This window comes from Carya illinoinensis, chromosome 11 (assembly GCF_018687715.1).
Source record: "Carya illinoinensis cultivar Pawnee chromosome 11, C.illinoinensisPawnee_v1, whole genome shotgun sequence".
NCBI classification, from domain to species: Eukaryota; Viridiplantae; Streptophyta; class Magnoliopsida; order Fagales; family Juglandaceae; genus Carya; species Carya illinoinensis.
Genome location: NC_056762.1, coordinates 13,141,864 through 13,151,947, shown reverse-complemented (window position 1 = coordinate 13,151,947; position 10,084 = coordinate 13,141,864).

The following is a 10,084-nucleotide window of genomic DNA, read 5'->3' as shown; positions in this document are numbered from 1 at the left end:
AGGTTCACTTGCTTTGGTGACTAATGCAAAGATGACCCCCATAGTCATTACCCTCTTGGGTGAATTTCTAAAGGGTGAGTATTTGGTCCTCTCCTGTCGGTGGGTTGAAGTCATGGATTTTCATAGGTTGCAAAGTTACTTTCTTGCCAGCAAACATAAAAGAATAAGTATTTTTGTATCCATCATACCTGACCTGCTTGTCATAAAGCCACAACCTCCTTGACAGTATATGGCATGCTTTCATTGGTATCACATCACATCGTAGGGTATCCACATAAGCCTTCCCTAGTGAGAAGGTGATCAAGCATTGATGCTTGACGATTATCAACGTATCATCCACCCAACGTAGCTTGTAGGGGTTGGGGTGCTTCCCTACTAGTAATTTCATTTTCTGAACTATGTCACTAGATATGACATTCATGCTGCTACCATTATCTATGACGAGGTTCAGAGCTCTTCCTTGATGCTCGACTCGTGTATGGAATATATTACTCCGCAACCAGTCCTCCCCACTTGGTTTCTCCTTCTTGTGGCCTATCAACACCATTCTAATGACACACACAGGTAGTTTGGAGCCCTCCAGTACTTCCTTTAAAGGCTCTTTCTCATCATCACCTGACTCAGAACATTTTCCTCATTCTTTAACTATTGGGGGGGGGGGGGGGGGGGATGATCGCACATCAATGTGAGCCTCTATTCTTGAGTTGGAAAAATTATGGTGAAGTGCCCTTTGCCTTCGCACTTGTAGCATTCTTTGGACTTAATTTTGTTTCTGGTGTTCTTTTTTTTTTTTGGTATTGCATAGCTCCAAGTGGTGACCCGATCTACTAGTCTAGGCACTATGGAGCTATTGGGCATGAATGCTCCCTAGTTGGGTGCTGGCTTTTGTGGTGTCAATCCATATTGATGCTCGACACATAGGGCCAATTGGTAGGGCTTCCTCAATGCTTCTTAGCCGAACAGTGAGGAGCTCCCTTCGTATACTATCTCACAGTCCACCCTTATAGAGAGGAATTGATTGGCTTTCCATCTCAGAGACACAGCTATGGATACTTAGTTTATGGAACTTATTGATGTATTCATCGACGGATGTATTCCCCTGCATCAACAACAACAATTCTTCAAACAACATTTCTTCATAGTCAATGGGCAAGTATTTCTCTTGCAGTTTCATCTTCATCTTTTCCAAGTCAGCAATAGGTGGTTGATGAAGTCAGTGCAAGTGCTCTTCCACGATTTGCCACCACACTCTGGCTTGACCTTTCAATTTCATTTTTTCGAAGTGCACACGACCATCGGTTGCAATCCCAAACCAATCGAGGTAGTCTTCCAAGGAGTTGTGCCAGTTCTGAAAGGCATATGGATCTTGTTTCCTAAGAAAATCAAGCACGTCCACACACACTTAGTGCACGGTGTCATCATGGCGGTGATCCAGTCTTTACTTGATTCAGGAAGGTCTTCATGCACTGTTGGAAATTCCCTTCCTTTGCATACGTCCTAGGTTTCCAGATTAGTATTTGGGTGTGGTCATCAACATTGAAGTCACCTTCGGATGGTCTTCTATTTCCCCTTGTCTCCATACTATCATCATGCTTGGGGTAGCTTGAACTCTCTAGTTTGTCAAACACGTGCACCCACATGATGTCCATCTTTTTTGTAAGGGATCCCACCTAGTTTGCTATCGCTAGAAGAACATCGTTGTGTTGCTGATGTTTTAAGCTAGAAGTGTTGTATTGCCTATAACTGTGTGCACTCATGGTGAGAGTTAGAACTTTGGCTCTTGAAACCAGAATTGATAGCGACATTGCACACTAATAATAGAAGTAAAACTAGCTACAGTAGTGGAGTCTCACCACACCAAAGTTCCCATCTCAGGATCAACAAGCAATTTATTCAAATAATCAGAAGTGCCAATTCCTTTACAATGCGATTGCTTAAATAGAGTTGCTAACAAGTTGATCCTAGAATAATAAACGGAATAGGAATAAAATTCCTTATTAAACTAAAATTGTAAATGCTAACTTAATGGATTAAAATCCTTATTGATAATCACTAATGGATCAAAATCCCTATTTATTTATTTTTTCTTTGAAAGAGATGAGAGCCACCTATCCATGAGTGACCTCCTCCCAATTTTATTAAAAACAAACCCCTCACTTATGGTGGAGGAATACCTTGGAACCAAACAAAACCAACAACATCCATACAAAACGAAAGAAAAAATATTAACACATCCTCAAGCTCTAATATACGGCAGTCCCAATTTATCCATCCTAAGCATACACCTTAAAGTTCTTGAAAGTGAACTGCAATCTGTGTATCGCCGCACAATACCCTCCTCCCCTTGTCGTGCAAGAAAATCAGTTGGCCCGTTGCCTTCTCTGAACTGATGAGCAACTATGAAATGAAGTCCTGTTAACAAACTAAGAAGCTCATCCCAGTAATCCCACAAGTACCAGTTCAAACACTTCCTAGCTGACAACCAGTTGACTACCAGCCTTGAGTCACACTCTATTTCCATATGTGTAAAACCCATTTCCCTACAAATGCTCACACCAAGTAAAAGGGCTCTTAATTCTACCATGTTATTTGTACCATGACCAAAATGTGTCGAAAAAGCACCAATGAAATTGCCCCCATGATCCCGTATCACCCTACCACCTCCATAATTCCTAGGATTGCCTCGACAGCTCCCGTCGACATTAATCTTGACTCACCCCTCGACTGGTCTATGCCAATAAATCAGCTACACTCTTCGCCTCCAAACACTGCATAAGGGAACGTCAAGTGCATTCAAGATGGACATATCCTCTGTTGATATAGACCTGGCTCGTAAAAACAAACCCGACAATTTTCGCAACTGGATTTTGATTGCTAGCCAAACCATTTCCGCCGTTTCAAAAGTTCCCTCCATCCTTTCCTTAGAACGGCACACCCAAAGCCTCCATGTGATAATGCATGGAAGGATCCCTATGATTACACCACGCTGGGATGATTTCTTTGCATAAGAAAACCAATGCATCACCGTTGCCCACCACGATTGATTCACCAAACGTGGAAGTCCCAACGCTATCTCAGCCAGTTCCTAGATCTTTGAAGGTAACTCCCCTGCAGCCAACACATGATCAATAGATTCATAACTGCCCATTGAACAACAGTCACAATGTGATACAATCAAAATGCCCAGGGACCAAATTCTATCATCTGTAGGTAAACCATTGACCCTTGCTTTCCACATGCAAATCAAAATCTTCTTAGGCATAATAGAGTGCCATATCCACTCCATCCCTATCTGATTTACCCCTCTTAAACAAATAATTTCCCACGTCGTTGACGAGGAAAAACGACCATCACAAGCAGGCTGCCAAATGATGGAATCCCGACCCTCCTTCCCCGCTTCAACGTTCTATATAATTTCCCGTGACCTTTCCTCGCCAACCATCTGCACAAACCGTTCAACATCCTATTTGTTCTCCATCCAAATGTCCTAATACGCAATTCAGGATTCTCAAAAAAATCTGAAGACACACATAATGGCCCGCTTACAAGCCATTGGTCATACCAAAATGATGAGCCCCCCTCCTTGACCCGTATCTTTGAATTCTACATGACCTCTGGTAGAACTTGCAATACTGACTTCCAGAAGCTTGAAGTTGTGGCCCTTGGTTCTGTCAACAAGAAGTGGCCATTTCTCATGTACTTAGCTCGAAAAAATTGTGTCCATAAATTATCCATAGATAACAGCCGCCATGCGAACTTCATGTGTAAAGACAGCTGAACCTCTGAGAATTTACAAATGCTAAGCCCTCCTTCCTTGCAAGGAAAACAAATTTTATCCCAAGCATACCATTTTCACCAAGCTTTGCCATTTGCCTCCCCCCGAAAAAAGGTAGACAAGATGGAGTTTAGCTTTAAGAAAACTAGCCAGCAGAACCTTTAAAACCGCCAACAAATGCATTGCCATACTTGATAAGACATGCTTAATTAAGATGAGCCGACCCCCTCGAGAAAGTAACTTCAATTTCCAGCTGGCAACCTTCCCTTTAATTCTGGTAACCAACGGCTCTAAGATCCGTGATTTAAGTCTACCTGAAACAAGTGGAACACCTAGATATTTGAAAGGAAAACTCCTTTCTGTAAATTCGGTTAACCGTCTCAATGAGTCAATCCCCTTCTTCGAGCCCCCCAAAATCAACTTTGAGAAATAAATTACAGATTTGTCCTTATTAATCAATTAACCCTAACCCTTCTCATAATAATCAAAAGTATTAATAAGCTGGTGCAAAGATCTTTTTTCCCCATTTGCAAACACTAACAAATCATCCGCATAGAATAAATGACAAACTAAGGGGGCCCCCACAGGATTTGTAAAATAGCCAATCCGTCTCTCCTCAAAATTTTTTCGGCAGAGACGAGACAAGACCTCCTGCATTAAAATGAATAAATATGGGGATAGGGGGTCACCTTGGTGAAGACTGCGAGAGGGCTTAAAAAACCCTTTATATGTCCCATTCATCATAATAGAGAACCATGGTAAATGAACACATTCCTTTACCAAGCTACAAAAATGTGACGAGAACCTAAAACTTTGAAGTACCTGAAGAAGAAAAGACCAATCAACCCTGTCATATGCTTTAGCCATGTTGATCTTTAACATGAGATTTCCTCCCTTCACTTTCTTATTCAAGGAGTGAACCATCTCTTGTGCCAATGTAATGTTTTCAAAAATGCTCCAACCTAGAATAAAGGCTCCCTGCTCATGGGAGATTAATTTGGGCAACAGACAGGTCATCATTTGAACTAGCACTTTAGAAAAATTTTTATAAGCAATGGAGCACAAGCTGATAGGCCTAAAATTATCGAAGCTTTTTGGTACCTCCACCTTCAAGATCAAAACAATATACGATGATGAATAAAACCATGGCAAAGAGGCACCCAAGAAAAACTCTCTTACCGCCGTCACCACATCTGCTTTCACAATCTCCCAGCAATATAGATAAAATCCGGACCCAAAACCATCCAGCCCTAGTGAACTCTCCTTAGGAATAGAACGTAAAGCAGCCAAGACCTCAACTTCTAAAGGGACTTGGCATAGGATTGAGTTCTCTTCCTCAGAAATATTGGCCTCAATCAGTGAAGACAAATCCAGCTCCTCAACATGACTCGGCTGAGATAGAAATGCCTGAAAGTGAGAAATGGCACCCTGGTGCAACTATTCAGGATTCTCCAACCTGTTCCCATCTTCTAAGGTCATGCACGTAATCGTATTCCTCTTCCTCTACTGATTAACAATAACATGGAAATATTTAAAATCTTGGTCACCCTCCTGGAGCCACTTTTTCTTGGCTAGCTGTGATAGCCTTATTTCTTCCCGATGCTCCCAGCTGTCCAGCTCCATTTTTGTTAAGATTAGCTCATCTTCCGTGTTCTGGTCAAAACTCTCTTGAAGCTGAAGTTCCAAGAATACCATTCGCAGTTCCACCCTGCCAAACGTATGCTTGTTCCATGCCCGAAGGGCAACTTTAGTATTTTTGAGCTTTTCTACAAGCTAAAGGAGTCCCGTAGTCCTAGTTGATAACTGCGACTAAACACTCCTATTGGTGCTTGACTACGTCACACAGTTTGACATTCCACTAAGTAGCAGACTGAAAAATAAACATTTATCAAAAAAAAAGAAACAGAAAGTCATGTCTTACATACACTTTCATAAATTAGACGTGGTCTGTAAGATCTATCTTCAAAAGCTCAAGACGTTGTTTCAGTTGTGTATTTTCAAAAACTTTTATCACTTGAAATTATATAAACAACTATGTTTTGGGTAGTACACGAAGACCCAAACCCACCATCCACCTCCTAAACAAAAAAAAAAAAAGTGCCACAAACAGAATTGAGAATTCAACTCAAACAAAAATTGAAGGATTCAACATCAATATAAAAATTAAGTGGTTATACCCCAAAGATTTTAAAACATGAAAGCACCTGCTTGTATTTTTATCTACCTAAGAACAAGAAAAGCAAAAATGGCACATGAAAAATGTATTTGGATGTGTCTTCAACACTATTTTAATAATATGTGTGATGGACGTAAGGGGTTTTTTCATTCAAGAACTACAGTTTGTATTTGGGTGTATCTTCAACATGAAAAATCAAACCTCATTTTCTACCACCAAGAACAAGCCCAAACTGTGAACCTAGGAATTGGCCTTCAATAGCTAGAAATAGACAAAAGGAAAATACTTGCAAGGAAAGCAGAGAAAGGTAGACCAATTCATATGCCAAGAGCTGAAGAATAATGCTAGAGAATAGTAGACCAAACCTATGCAATGGAATGATACTTGTTGTCGCACCAAATACTTTTCCAGCAGGGAAGAATACTTGCAGGGGACTTGCTAGGAACTCTATAGAACTGGATGGATGGCAGGGCTGGAAACTCTACAGACGAGATGGAGGCAAAAATTCTGCTTTAAAAAAAATATATATATATCTGACGTGGCACACATCGGTGTGTGAAATCTCTTTATGGGATCCCTGTGTATCTGTAGCAGCTCCCTTTTATTACATGTTAGTGCATACTGTGAATTGCTTCAGAAGTGACACTTAAGAGACGATGAGATTACTACTCATTTAACTTCAAACATTAACTTGTCTAGTAGTAGTAACACCAGCCTCCCTCCCAAAAGGAAGGCAAGTAAGGGCCCCTTAGTAGTGTGGGAATACTTCATAAAAATAGATGGATGTTAATTAAGTGACCCAAAAGCAGGGTGTAATTACTACCACAAGACTTACACTTGTCACCCCAAAAACATGATACATCAAGTATGTTGCATCATGTTGGTGTTTGTAGGAAAAACCCTAATAGAATTAGACCCATGGATCAACAAACTACACATAAGTTTGATCTACAAACTATACGAATGGCAATTGTAGATATGATAATTTGTGACGAGGTTCCGTTTAGGATGGTGGAAGCACAAGGATTTAGGAATGTATGTAAATCACTAGAAACAAGATTCCAAGTGTCATCTCGAACCACTGCAGTGAGAAACTATATCAAACTATTTAAAAGGAGAGAAGGAGATTGAGGAAAGTATTCAAGGCAGTTGGGTGGGTTAGTTTAACTACTGAGAGTTGGATGTCCATTTAGAACTTAAATTATATATGTCTTATTACACACTTTATTAACTATGAATGGAAATTATACAAAAAAATTATAAGTTTTTGTTTGATTCATAATCACAAGGGGGGACACTATTGGAAAGCATGTAGAGTCATGTCTATAGGATTGGGGTATTGACAATATTTTTGCTGTTATAGTTGACAATGCTTCTTCAAATGATGTTGCCATTGATTACTTAAAAAGGTTTGTGGTAGGTCATTTGTTGGAAGGGAAGTATATTCATATAAGGTGTTGCGCCCATATTATGAACCTTATTGTGGGTGATGGGTTAAAGGATTTTGATAATTCAATCACAAGGGTGCGCAATGCAGTTAAGTATGTTAGATCCACTCCTGCAAGAATGGATAAATTCAAAAGGTGTATAGAGAAGGAGAAAATTAGCTGTTCAAAATTGGTGTACCTTGATGTTTCCACCAGATGGAACTCCACTTATCTCATTCTGAAAATTGTAGAAACATTTCAAAAGCCATTTTTGCGATTGGAGAATGATGATGGTTATTTTTCTCGCTATTGTTGTAGTGTGAGTTTGAGTCCCTTAAACTCTAGTGATAGGGTGAGAGTTAAAATAAAGGTTAAACTTTTGTAGATTTTTTATGATGCTACTATGAGACTTTCTGGCTCTTCGTATGTCACATCTAATGTATATTTCCAAGAGTGGCATCCAATCACATCTATCCAGAATGAGTCAAAGTAATGATCTATTGTTGAGATGTATGGTTATGAGCATGAAGAGTAAGTATGAAAAATATTGGGGATCAATTGAAAATACTAACTTGATGATATTCATTGTTATTGTTCTTGATTCAAGATGCAAATTTAGTTTTTTGCATTTTTGGTCCAAAAAAATACATGGTGGTATTTTAGTTGAAGAAATGATTGCAAAAGTGAACCAAATGATGATTGACATGTAATAGCCCACTAGAAATTTAATGGTGAAATTTCTATTGGCTTTATGAATCTCATGAAGACCCCATAAGTTTTCACGAATCTATTAATCATATAGGTTTTAGTCTAACCACATAATTAGTATTATTACTCACTATGATATCAGAAGTGTGTTTTTGATTATTGAAGATAGTTAGAAGTGTCAGAATGTGGTATGGTTTGTGCCATTAGACTCGGTGGATTATTGAAGGTCTTATGGCGCAATAACTCTTTTTCATATTTTTGGACGAAACGCCTGTTTGAAACTGTGATTTTATTTTTAGGGTCACTTTGGGGCTGATTTTTGATAAACGATTTTCACTGTAGTTTCACATGAATATTTAGGACTTTTCGATACCAAGTTTATCATGCACTTTTTCAAAGTGATTAGTAACATCAATAAGTGCACCAAGGGCAATAGTTTCAAAATCACAGTGTGGAATGTCCAAATTAAGTTAGAAAAGTTTTAATTGGACACATGAAAAGATCTTAGCCACACATGATGTATAATATTAGACACTTGGATCAAGAGAAATTGGATTTGGACTTGATAGCAACCCAAATCCTCTTAAAACTCCGAATTGAGGCCCATTCGGTTTAGGCTCATTAAGGCCCATGAAATTGGGCACCTTAGCATTGATTTTGGCCAAGTAATTTCATCCCCCACATGGCTGATCAGATGTCTTCAAGAGGGCTTCAAAGGTTCTAGAAGGGAAAAGTCAAAGAGCCACCTCACTCTTCCAACTCTACACTCTACCTTTAGAAAATATATTGAGTTGATTTTTGTGGATATTATTGGGTAAGAAAGGCCAACACACAACCCTCACTTCAGCCTCATCCTCTTCTATATCTTGTGCAAAAATATCTCCAGCCCACTCCCTACGAAATCATCTTCATTTACACTTTTCATTGAAAGAACACCAAACACTCTCTTGGACAGCTTTTAGGTTTTCTTTTGCACGCCTATTTCGAAGCTTTTGTAAGTGTTTTATCATAAAGTTTAATTTATACAAGTTGTTCCTTTTTGAGTCTAGTTTACGTGTATAGCTTATTTTTTCCATTTTAAGATCATTTGGTTAGTCAAATATTGTTTAAACTCTAGAAAGGCCATTCTGGGCAATAAACTGGAGAAGATGTTGTATTTTAGAGTTTTTGACCAAGCTAATGGATAGATCTTGGTCCAAAATTTTTATGAAGTATTTTTAACAAGTGTAAATGATTATTTGTTAAAGGTTTTGATGAAATATTTTCTTAGATCTAGAAACTTAGAAACTGGAAGAGGAAAAACAGTTTCTGGTTTGAGAAAGTTTAAATCTTTGGTGGTTTAAACCTATTCCAATGGTTTTGATAATTTTATTGGAGGATCATAAGCCTCTTATATACATTTTAGAATATTATTTTGAAGATATTTGATGTTATTTTCAAAGATATGAAATATTATGCAAAGAGATATTCGGATAGGCCAAAGTGTAGATGTTCTTGGCTCAATTTATGTTTTGGTTAATATTTAACCATGTGATCTTGAAGTAGAAGCTTATATATGTTTTAGGACATCTTTTTAAATCATGTGATGGTTTGGTTTGAAGATTACATCTTTATAAGTCATTGATGACTTGCAAAAATTTCATATTGCAGATTTTACAAGTTCGCTCGAGCGGAGGCTTTTGGCCGCTCGAGCGAATTCAGGTAGATTCAAACGCTCGACAGGGAGCTCGAGCGGGTTGCTGAAAAACAAAGATCGGTCGAGCGGAGACATTGGCCGCTCGAGCGAAATCAGGCAAAGTCGAACGCTCGATATGCGCTCGATAGGACGCTCGAGCGAAATCAGGCAGAGTTGAACGCTCGACGCGCGCTCGGCACCCCGCTCGAGCGAACATCGTATTTTGACAGATTTTAGGTTTTCCGCCGTGACACCATATAAAAGCAATTTTTCACTCTAGGGCCGCGAGTTTTGACTGGAGAACACTTCTTGGGAGAGAAAAA